Raw genomic sequence first — 9,764 nt, forward strand, 5'->3', positions numbered from 1 at the left:
ATTATCTCTAATGTGATCACACCCACCAGCAGAGGGCGCTATTCATACGCTAATGTGCTGAGTCGATCAAATCAAATGGTAAACGTCCCCGACTGTGCCTTAAAAACAGTTCATGGTAAAATCACTGTAATGCACAGGCTCTCATGGATTATTGCTTTATTGTCACATATCTGTCTCCTCATATCTGTGATTATTAAAACAGATGGTCCCTTACCCTGCCTATAGTGGGAAGTGACTGGGCAAAACACAGCTGAAGTAATAACAATAATATAACCATCATCTACTCATATAACAGTCATCTAATTATGGCCTAAATGTTCCTTCTGATGCAATGAAAATACAAAGTACCTCTGACTCTTAATGGAAAATTCATTTAGCTTTGCTAATGCAATGCGGCCTCATCAATGCGTCTCTTCACAGAGGTTCTGCTATGGCAGAAATCAGGAGCAGAAGAGGAAAAGGAGCACATATTGCTGTTCTGTCTATCAAATTTCAGCACTGCTGCCGTAATACAATTACGATGCCATTCGATTATGCCAAACAGGGAGACATTTCCGGCCTCTGACGATGATGGTAACTGCTCTGGCCTTTTAAGGCTTTTAAGGAACAGTTTATAACAAAAAAAATGTTCTGAGGTAAAATGAATAAGTAATATATAATTTTCTGCACTATTTCTAGGTCACAAATCAAATTAGTAAGCAAATGAATGACTTTAATCATATTAACTCTTTTGTAGTTAATGTCAGGGTTCCATTGAAACACATAAGAATCTCTTTGGAACATTGTCAAATCGTGCTGGGATGACAAGGATCATCAGGTTTTGAGTCCATGCCAGCTCGAGAATGTTTACCTAATAAACATTCTTAAATTTGTGTACATTTTGACATTTGGTAGAACATGGTCTAATTCAGGCAATAGCATGAACAGTATTGAAGGGACGTTCTCTTTATTTTTAGGTGAAACTTTTTCGGAATGACTACTTGCAATAGATATAAATGGCACCTGCCACACAGCACGGCTATTTGCACTCCAATTGTCTGGTTGAAACACAGAAATTGAAGACTAACTGCATCCCTGGTGCTGCTGCAATGGTGAAGCTTTTAAAGGTGGTGTGCCTGTGTTTTGTTCATCTGAACATCCCAGGTTCGATTCCACCTTTGTCCTACTTTTCCCCATCCTGTCTCCATTCTTAATATTTCCTTTATTAATTTTTCAAATGCATAAAAATGATTAAAGGTTGATTTGCTCACAGGTCGGGGAGTTGAGAGAAAGGGTTGATCTGGGTGAAATTAACTAATGTTTTACTGTAGTAATATTGTAGTAACCATATTTTTTGAAGCCATAGTTTTAATGCAGTTTACCATTGAATTACTGCAGTAATATGGTGTTTATATTGCAACCAAGTTTGTGTCATTAGTGTGATTTTACTTTAAAATACAATGGTGATACTATGGTTAATGTTGTAAAACCATGATTATTTTTTGTACAGTTTGGTTAGGTTTAGGGGTTGGCAAAGGGTGTCTGTAAGACTCTAAATAAACACAATAAACATGCTGCAGTGATGCCCATATACTGTGTTCTAGTAATTAATAAGGGGTGCACATGTATCTTACACTATTTGCACCTAGTGCAAAGAAGATGCTTTGGTATATATAATTGCAAATAGCCTCTGCCAAACGCTGCCTGTTTTATTTTCACAAATGGGACATAACCAAACCCAGGCTGAGAGAGTTGCTAGGCAACAAACTTGGCATCAATATCATGAGATTTTTGCAGCAGTGCCTTGCAAGGGTGCCAGATCTGAAGTCATTCATTTCTTGTTATGGTTTCACCCTGCTTTCATCATGGCAGAGGTATAATACCCTAACAGCAGTCTTCTACAGGAGATAAATCAATGTAAGGGAGAATTATTTCAGCTGATGCCAAAAAGAATAAAAATAGGGAACTGATTGCAACCACACAAGTAAACAGCATTCAAATGTAATCGTTGATGCTGTGCATTTTTAAACAATTTAAAACAACATAGATGTGATATTTTAAAGGTATAATTCACCTTAAAATGAACATTGTTCCAAGAATATCCTCTCCACTCTTTCCCATATAATAAAAGTGAATGAGGACTGAGGCAGTCAAGCTCCAAAATGACAAAAAAGCACCATGCTAGTGTCATAAAAGTAACCCATTTGACTTGTGCGCTCTATTTCAAGTGCTTTAAAAGTATACAATAGCTTTGTTTGAGAAACAGAACACAATTTGAATTACTTTTAGGGGAACTAATCCTTTCAGTAATCTAATTGCTCCAGATTAGATGGATGATTGTGTTTAATATTGTTTTTTCTTCTTTTTTTAACCTATGACTTTAACTCAGCCAAAGCTTTTTATTAGCCACAAGCCAACATAATCAGATACAGCATCCCTGACGCCACATCGTTAAATTGGTTTCAAATAGCCTACATGAAGCATTGGACTGAAAAAGCCTTTAACCCATTCACTCACTGTTAGAAATTGAGAGGGGAACAGATGCCAGTACTTTCAGTAACTGACAATTCGTATACTTAATTAATTTTAGAATTTAGGGCAAAGACATCTTTAAAATAAGAGATGAGTGTGTGCCACACATTTAGTGTCTATTTATTTCACTACCACCACTAGTTGTTACGCGTGCAGACAGCGAAGGCAGACGAGGAGAGCGGGTCTAAATGCAAGCTTACTTTATTATAAACAGATAAACACAAAGAAAAAACCCACAATGGGGAAATAAACACAAGACAGAGGAAACGGGCAGGAAACACATACCAGGCTAACAACACTCAACGAACGACAAGGAGTGAACAAAAAGCAGGGCTTAAATACACAGTGAGTGATGACTGAATAAGACACAGGTGAGAACAATGAACAAAATGGCAGTGATGATGGCAGGTGGATTCTGGGAAGTGTAGTTCTTTAACAATGACAAGTGAACACGAAGACTAACAAAGAGACTAAGGGGCTACACAAGGGACAAAAGTGAAAACTAAGGAATGCAAAGGTGACAAAAATGGCAGACAGAGGGCAACAGTGAAACAAGACAAGGAATTCCTAACATAGCCCCCCCTCAAGGATCGGATTCCAGACGATCAAAGTAACATAAAACAAAACAAAAAATGTCCATGACTGGGGGGGAGCTTGAGGTGGGCAGACAGACCAAGGGGGCAACAACGGGCAGACAGGCAGTCCAGGGGGGCAACGAGGGGCAGACAGACAGTCCAGGGGGCAACGAGGGGCAGACAGACAGTCCAGGGGGCACAGAAGGCAGGCAGGAAGTCCAAGGGGGCACAGAGGGCAGGCAGGAAGTCCAAGGGGGCACAGAGGGGCAGATAGACAGTCCAGGGGGCAACGAGGGGCAGATAGACAGTCCAGGGGGACACAGAAGGCAGGCAGGAAGTCCAAGGGGGCACAGAGGGCAGGCAGGAAGTCCAAGGGGGCACAAAGGGCAGGCTTGGGGTACCTGGGAGGAGGCCACTGGACAGGGACTGGGTCAGGGGGCCTGGAAAGAGGCCACAGGACAGGGACCGGGTCAGGAGGCCTGGGGGGAGGCCACAGGAAAGGGACTGGGTCAGGAGGCCTGGGAGGAGGCCACAGGACAGGGACCGGGTCAGGAGGCCTGGGAGGAGGCCACAGGACAGGCTGGAGGGGCGGAGTCCTGGAAGGCTCGAGAGGCCCGAGAGGCGGAGCTCTGGGAAGCTCGGGAGGCGGAGCTCTGGAAAGCTCGGGAGGCGGAGCTCTGGAAAGCTCGGGAGGCGGAGCTCTGGAAAGCTCGGGAGGCGGAGCTCTGGAAAGCTCGGGAGGCTCGGAAGGCGGAGCTCTGGGAAGCTCGGAAGGCGGAGCTCTGGGAAGCTCGGAAGGCGGAGCTCTGGGAAGCTCGGAAGGCGGAGCTCTGGGAAGCTCGGAAGGCGGAGCTCTGGGAAGCTCGGAAGGCTTGAGGGGCACAGGCTCTAGGATGGGCATGACCATTGGCGCTGGCTTTTGGTCAGTCCTGGCTATTGGCGTTGGCCCGGGAACGGTCGAGGCTACAGGCGCTGGCTCAGGGACGGTCGAGGCTACAGGCGCTGGCTCAGGGACGGTCGAGGCTACAGGCGCTGGCTCAGGGACGGTCGAGGCTACAGGCGCTGGCTCAGGGACGGTCGAGGCTACAGGCGCTGGCTCAGGGACGGTCGAGGCTACAGGCGCTGGCTCAGGGACGGTCGAGGCTACAGGCGCTGGCTCAGGGACGGTCGAGGCTACAGGCGCTGGCTCAGGGACGGTCGAGGCTACAGGCGCTGGCTCAGGGACGGTCGAGGCTACAGGCGCTGGCTCAGGGACGACCCAGGCGACAGGTACTGGCTCACTGTCCTCTGAGGCGACAGGCTCTGGCTGGGTGACCGTGGTATGCGCTGGCTTGGGTTCGCTGACCGTGGCTGACGAGGGCTCTGGCTGGCAGACCGGGGCAGGCTCTGGCTCTGGCTCGCTGACCGTAGCTGGCGAGGGCTCTGGCTCGCAGACCGGGGCAGGCGAGGGCTCTGGCTCGCAGACCGGGGCAGGCGAGGGCTCTGGCTCGCAGACCGGGGCAGGCGAGGGCTCTGGCTCGCAGACCGGGGCAGGCGAGGGCTCTGGCTCGCAGACCGGGGCAGGCGAGGGCTCTGGCTCGCAGACCGGGGCAGGCGAGGGCTCTGGCTCGCAGACCGGGGCAGGCGAGGGCTCTGGCTCGCAGACCGGGGCAGGCGAGGGCTCTGGCTCGCAGACCGGGGCAGGCGAGGGCTCTGGCTCGCTGGCCGGGGCAGGCAGAGACTGGGGAGCAGAAGCCTTTCCGCTTCTCCCCCTCCGCCGGGCGGACGAAGCTGGCAACGCTGGCTCGTTGGCCGTGGCAGGCACGGAAAGCCCAGTGGCGGAAACCAGGATCGAGAGAGGTGGTTCCCCGGCAGTGAGTTCTCCCAAGACTAGATCCACATATTCCCTCCACGTGAGGTCTCTGGAGTTCGGCAATCCCCTCAGCTGGTATGTTGGTAGCCCGAGCTGGTAGATGGTTTTCAGGGATGTGTCGTCGAAGCCGGTGTGGATGGCAACAGCGGAAAAGAAGTGGGAGTACTCGCGGATGGTCAACTCCGCCTGGGTCAGTTCCATCAGGTAAGCTGCTAGATCCATATTGGTCGTTCGTTCTGTTACGCGTGCAGACAGCGAAGGCAGACGAGGAGAGCGGGTCTAAATGCAAGCTTACTTTATTATAAACAGATAAACAAATAAACACAAAGAAAAAAACCCACAATGGGGAAATAAACACAAGACAGAGGAAACGGGCAGGAAACGGGCAGGAAACGGGCAGGAAACGGGCAGGAAACGGGCAGGAAACGGGCAGGAAACGGGCAGGAAACACATACCAGGCTAACAACACTCAACAAATGACAAGGAGTGAACAAAAAGCAGGGCTTAAATACACAGTGAGTGATGACTGAATAAGACACAGGTGGGAACAATGAACAAAATGGCAGTGATGATGGCAGGTGGATTCTGGGAAGTGTAGTTCTTTAACAATGACAAGTGAACACGAAGACTAACAAAGAGACTAAGGGGCTACACAAGGGACAAAAGTGAAAACTAAGGAATGCAAAGGTGACAAAAATGGCAGACAGAGGGCAACAGTGAAACAAGACAAGGAATTCCTAACACTAGTCTAAATGTGCAGGCAGTTGATGTGTACAGATGTGCTGTAATATGGAAGCCCAGGAGTGCCATTTACAAAAGAATTAAGGAATAAATTATCAATCTATTAATTTGAAAATAAAAATGTGAATAAATAAACCAATTTATAAATGGACAAATAAATAGACACATTTAAATGTGTTTATTTAATTAATGTTTTAAAATACACTTATATTTAGCAATAAAACAGCACATTAGTCTGTTAAAAAAGTCATTTTTAAATGCACCTTTAAATTGCATTTTTAAAAGCATTTGGCAATTCCTTTTCTTCATCCGTTTGCCTGTTGCTGTTCCTTATTGTTTGAATATCATTTTATTTTACCATTTGTCAATCCATCCCAGCAATGAAGCAGAATGAGGGAATAAATTATCAATCTATTAAGTTTAAAATAAAAACTTAAATAAATCAATCAATTTATAAACTTACAATTTAATTTAATTTTCAAAGTTTAGAAAATCAAGTTTACTTAATTCATGTTCAAAAATGTCATTATATTTAACAGTAAAATTGTGCATTAATAAATCATATTTATTTCATGTTTAAATGTCATTAAATGTCTGAGTCTTTTAAATCAATTATTTAATGCATTTTAAAAGCACCTTTTAAATTGCATTTTAAAAAAGTATTTGGCAGTTGCTTTTCTCAATTCATTTGCCAATGGATTTTCTTTTTGTTTTGCTTTTCCTTTTCGTTTTCCTTTTCTTTCTCCAATTAAGAAACAAGTTAAAAAAATGACATTGGACTGTTGACATGTGAGAGCAACCAATGAACTATCGACTCAGTTATAAGACACACCCACGTGCCACTCGAAAAGGATGTAAGACTGTCATTGGACGATGGTATGAGCAGTTCACGTGATATTACTGGATATGTGAATGGCACATAAGAAACAGATGCAAAGCATGCACTCAGAAAAGTGCTTATGGGCATTCATTGGATAACCATAAATCACTCATTTTAGGTCAATTAAAATAGTATACATTTATAACCAGATGTCTTTTTTTTTTAAAAGAAATGTAAATGGCCCAGGTTGGACATATAAGAGTGAAGTTACTTGGATTAATGATTTGGGTTTGTGCCCTGACCCCGCATGTCAGTGAGAGGAGAGACATCACACTCTGACTGCCATTTCTGGAACTTTCTGCTGCCAAAAAACAATCAATCAAACAAACAAACAAACAAATAAACAAATAAAAACTTTCTGCAACCTTCGACACAGGTCCTTCTAATTTCGTGAGTATTGAAAACATGTCAAACAATAACTGTGTAATTTCTTACTCAGTCACAGTTAAAATAAGTATTTGTTTCCTCTTTATGTATTTCTTTGGTAGGCGAAGCTATATTCTATGGTGAAAAAACATTTGTATTGGAAAGTGAGTGCTGAGTTTATGGTTAAAATCGCCATATTAGGTCACCTTTAGTTACCATTAGCTTTACGTTTGGAACATTTTGAAATAGTCAGCAATGTAGGTATTATAGTCTAAGATATTATTCTGAGGAGTTTTGGTTTGTGTATTCTAATTCAAATATACATGCAAAACTTAATTTGTTCAGCTGATACAATGTGGATAAAGGCCTGCATTGCAAGGCACTGAACAGAGAAAGAATGTACTCAACAAAAAATGTACTTTTTTTAGGGGCTTGCCCCTGGCAGCGGTTCTCCTACTCCTGGAGGTCGGCCGGGAGCCCCTCCCCGCTCGTGGTCAACGGTCCTCTCTTAACCCCGCCAAGTTTAGCAGCTGGTAGGGGTCTCCCCCCGCCCCTGGCAGTGGCCCTGACTGCTCCAGGTGGCCGGTTAGGAGCCCCTTCACCCCTCGTGGTCGGGGGCCGTTCCTCCGCTTCCAGGCAGCTGGGCTCCTCCGTCCCCCGGCAGATGGCCGCGGCTGCTAAATTGGGGTGGATGGTAGAGGCGAGAACTCCACTACGGCATATCCCTCCTCCTTCCCAGGTTTCGGCACCAGTGTAAAGGGAACAAGGGAAAAGAGGAGGCGAGAACCGGCTTGACAATATAAATAATATGTTAATAAGGAACTTAAACGAAAAGACACAAACACACAACGGTGTCAGGCGCTCTCTGACTTTCGCACCACCGTCCGCAGTCGGCCTTTATCTAAGAATTTCTTAAAATTACAGGCAGGAATAATGCTGATATTTGGCTTGAGCAAGTTAAACTCACATGACACAATCATGCAATTGGCCTTTTTCACTGCGAAAATCCCTTTCAGGTGCGGCCGAGATGTTCAGGTGTTGAAATGTGTTTGAGGCATCCTCCATATCCAGAAAAGTTGGCACCAGCTCTACAGCTGCCATTCAAGTTTTTTTTGCGTGATTTGACAGGAGTCACGAGACTCTCCCTAGTCAATCACGTTGATAGATAAAAATAAAATCAGGACAGGGTAGTACGAAGACAGATGGTGGGAAAATAGCGCATTAAAAGTGAAGTTACAGCACTTCAAATGTACTCAAGTAAAAGTAAATTTATAAAAATTTTAAACTACTTAAAAAAGTACAATTCCTGGGAAAAACTACTTAATTACAGTAACATGAGTATTTGTAATTCGTTACTTTACACCCCTGCTCCTTCCTTAATTCTTATTTACCCCTTCTTTCTTTCTGTTTGACTCTCTTTAATCTTTGTCCTCCTCTTTTTTTGTGATTTTTTGTGATTCTTTTCTCCTTCTTTCACCCTTTCTGTCCTCCTTCCAGTCTTTATTAATGCTCTGTCAGTCATCTCCTCTTTTTCTTCTTATACCCTGCATTCATGCCCTCCTTATAAATTGTCTTCACTTCTTTACCCTTTCTTCTCTTCTATTTCTTCGAGTCTTTCCTTTACCCTTCTTCTGGTCTTCTCTCCATTATTTCCTCCTTAGACCCCTTTCTCCTGATTGCCCCTTTTCCCCCAACTCTTCCTCCCTTCTTTATTTACACTTCTATTTCTTCTTTTCTTCCCTGAATTACTTCTTTCATTCTCCCTTTCCTTCTGTCACTGACATTCTTTCAAATTACTTATATGCTCTAGAGCAGGATGTATAACCTTTATTTATTTATTTTTAACTTTTAGTGCAACAGCATTGGCCTAAAGAGAAAAATAGTGATTAAAGTCCTGTGTGAATAACTCAAGGAGGACTATAGGGCCTTTATCAAGGAGTGCATGGTAAGACATGTGATTATTTTGTTTCTGTTTGGACGGTGGGTGGTAATGAGAGTGTTGTATAGCAATGGAGTCACTCCTTTCTATTGAAACTGAAATGTACTGAATTTCATGGGAAAATATATATATATATTTTGACTTTTACACACACACACACACACACACATACAGGCATATGTGGTTTATGAGACCAATGTGTTTTTTCAGTGGTTTACGGGGACCCACCTTTCCCATCATCCTGTCAACTTAAAATTCATGTCAAAAATTTTTATTTGATCTACAGAAGACAAATCTCACTTTAAAAATAAAATTTCACTTTCACAACATACATATATAAAAAATGTGACATTTCACAGGCTTACGGGGTCAGGACCAGATTGTGGTTTATGGAGCCAAAGGGGTTTATGAGGCCGGTTTACATACAACACACAAATCTAGCCACTTCCTGGTATAAGGGGACTGACAAACATTACAAGGTCTATATAAACATAACATTATATTTAACCTCTTATAACACACTGCCAGGTCCTGGAAGGGGTATAGCTACACTAACATTCATGCACAATCCAGTGATCGGTTCTTTACTCAAACCTGAATAACACGGACGCAAATGCGATATGGAGTGTACAAAATATTTATTTCTAGAAAAAAAGAATTTCTACTAATTTAAAGGGTTCTTCTTCTAAAACAACCATGAGTTTATATTTATTCGATGTATTTAATTAATGACAAGCCTCTTTAATTGGCATACAGAGTTAGATGAAACTGTCAGTGTAAAACAAACGGTTAATAACTAATACATGCTCTCTATTTACTGCATTATTACACAAAATTATAAAAACAATAACTACGTTTCTATTTTTTACGAATAAAGTTTTATCGCATCAAAATAAAGCT

At 43.5% G+C, this 9,764-nt stretch overlaps 1 protein-coding gene across 1 annotated transcript in view; it reads left to right on the forward strand.

Annotated features, from left to right (window-relative positions):
* Positions 1 to 9,764, forward strand: part of LOC127636083 (serine/threonine-protein phosphatase 2A 55 kDa regulatory subunit B alpha isoform) — a 1,105,001-nt gene that overhangs the window by 211,810 nt on the left and 883,427 nt on the right. The window lies entirely within an intron of this gene.

This window comes from Xyrauchen texanus, chromosome 43 (assembly GCF_025860055.1).
Source record: "Xyrauchen texanus isolate HMW12.3.18 chromosome 43, RBS_HiC_50CHRs, whole genome shotgun sequence".
Classification (NCBI taxonomy): domain Eukaryota; kingdom Metazoa; phylum Chordata; class Actinopteri; order Cypriniformes; family Catostomidae; genus Xyrauchen; species Xyrauchen texanus.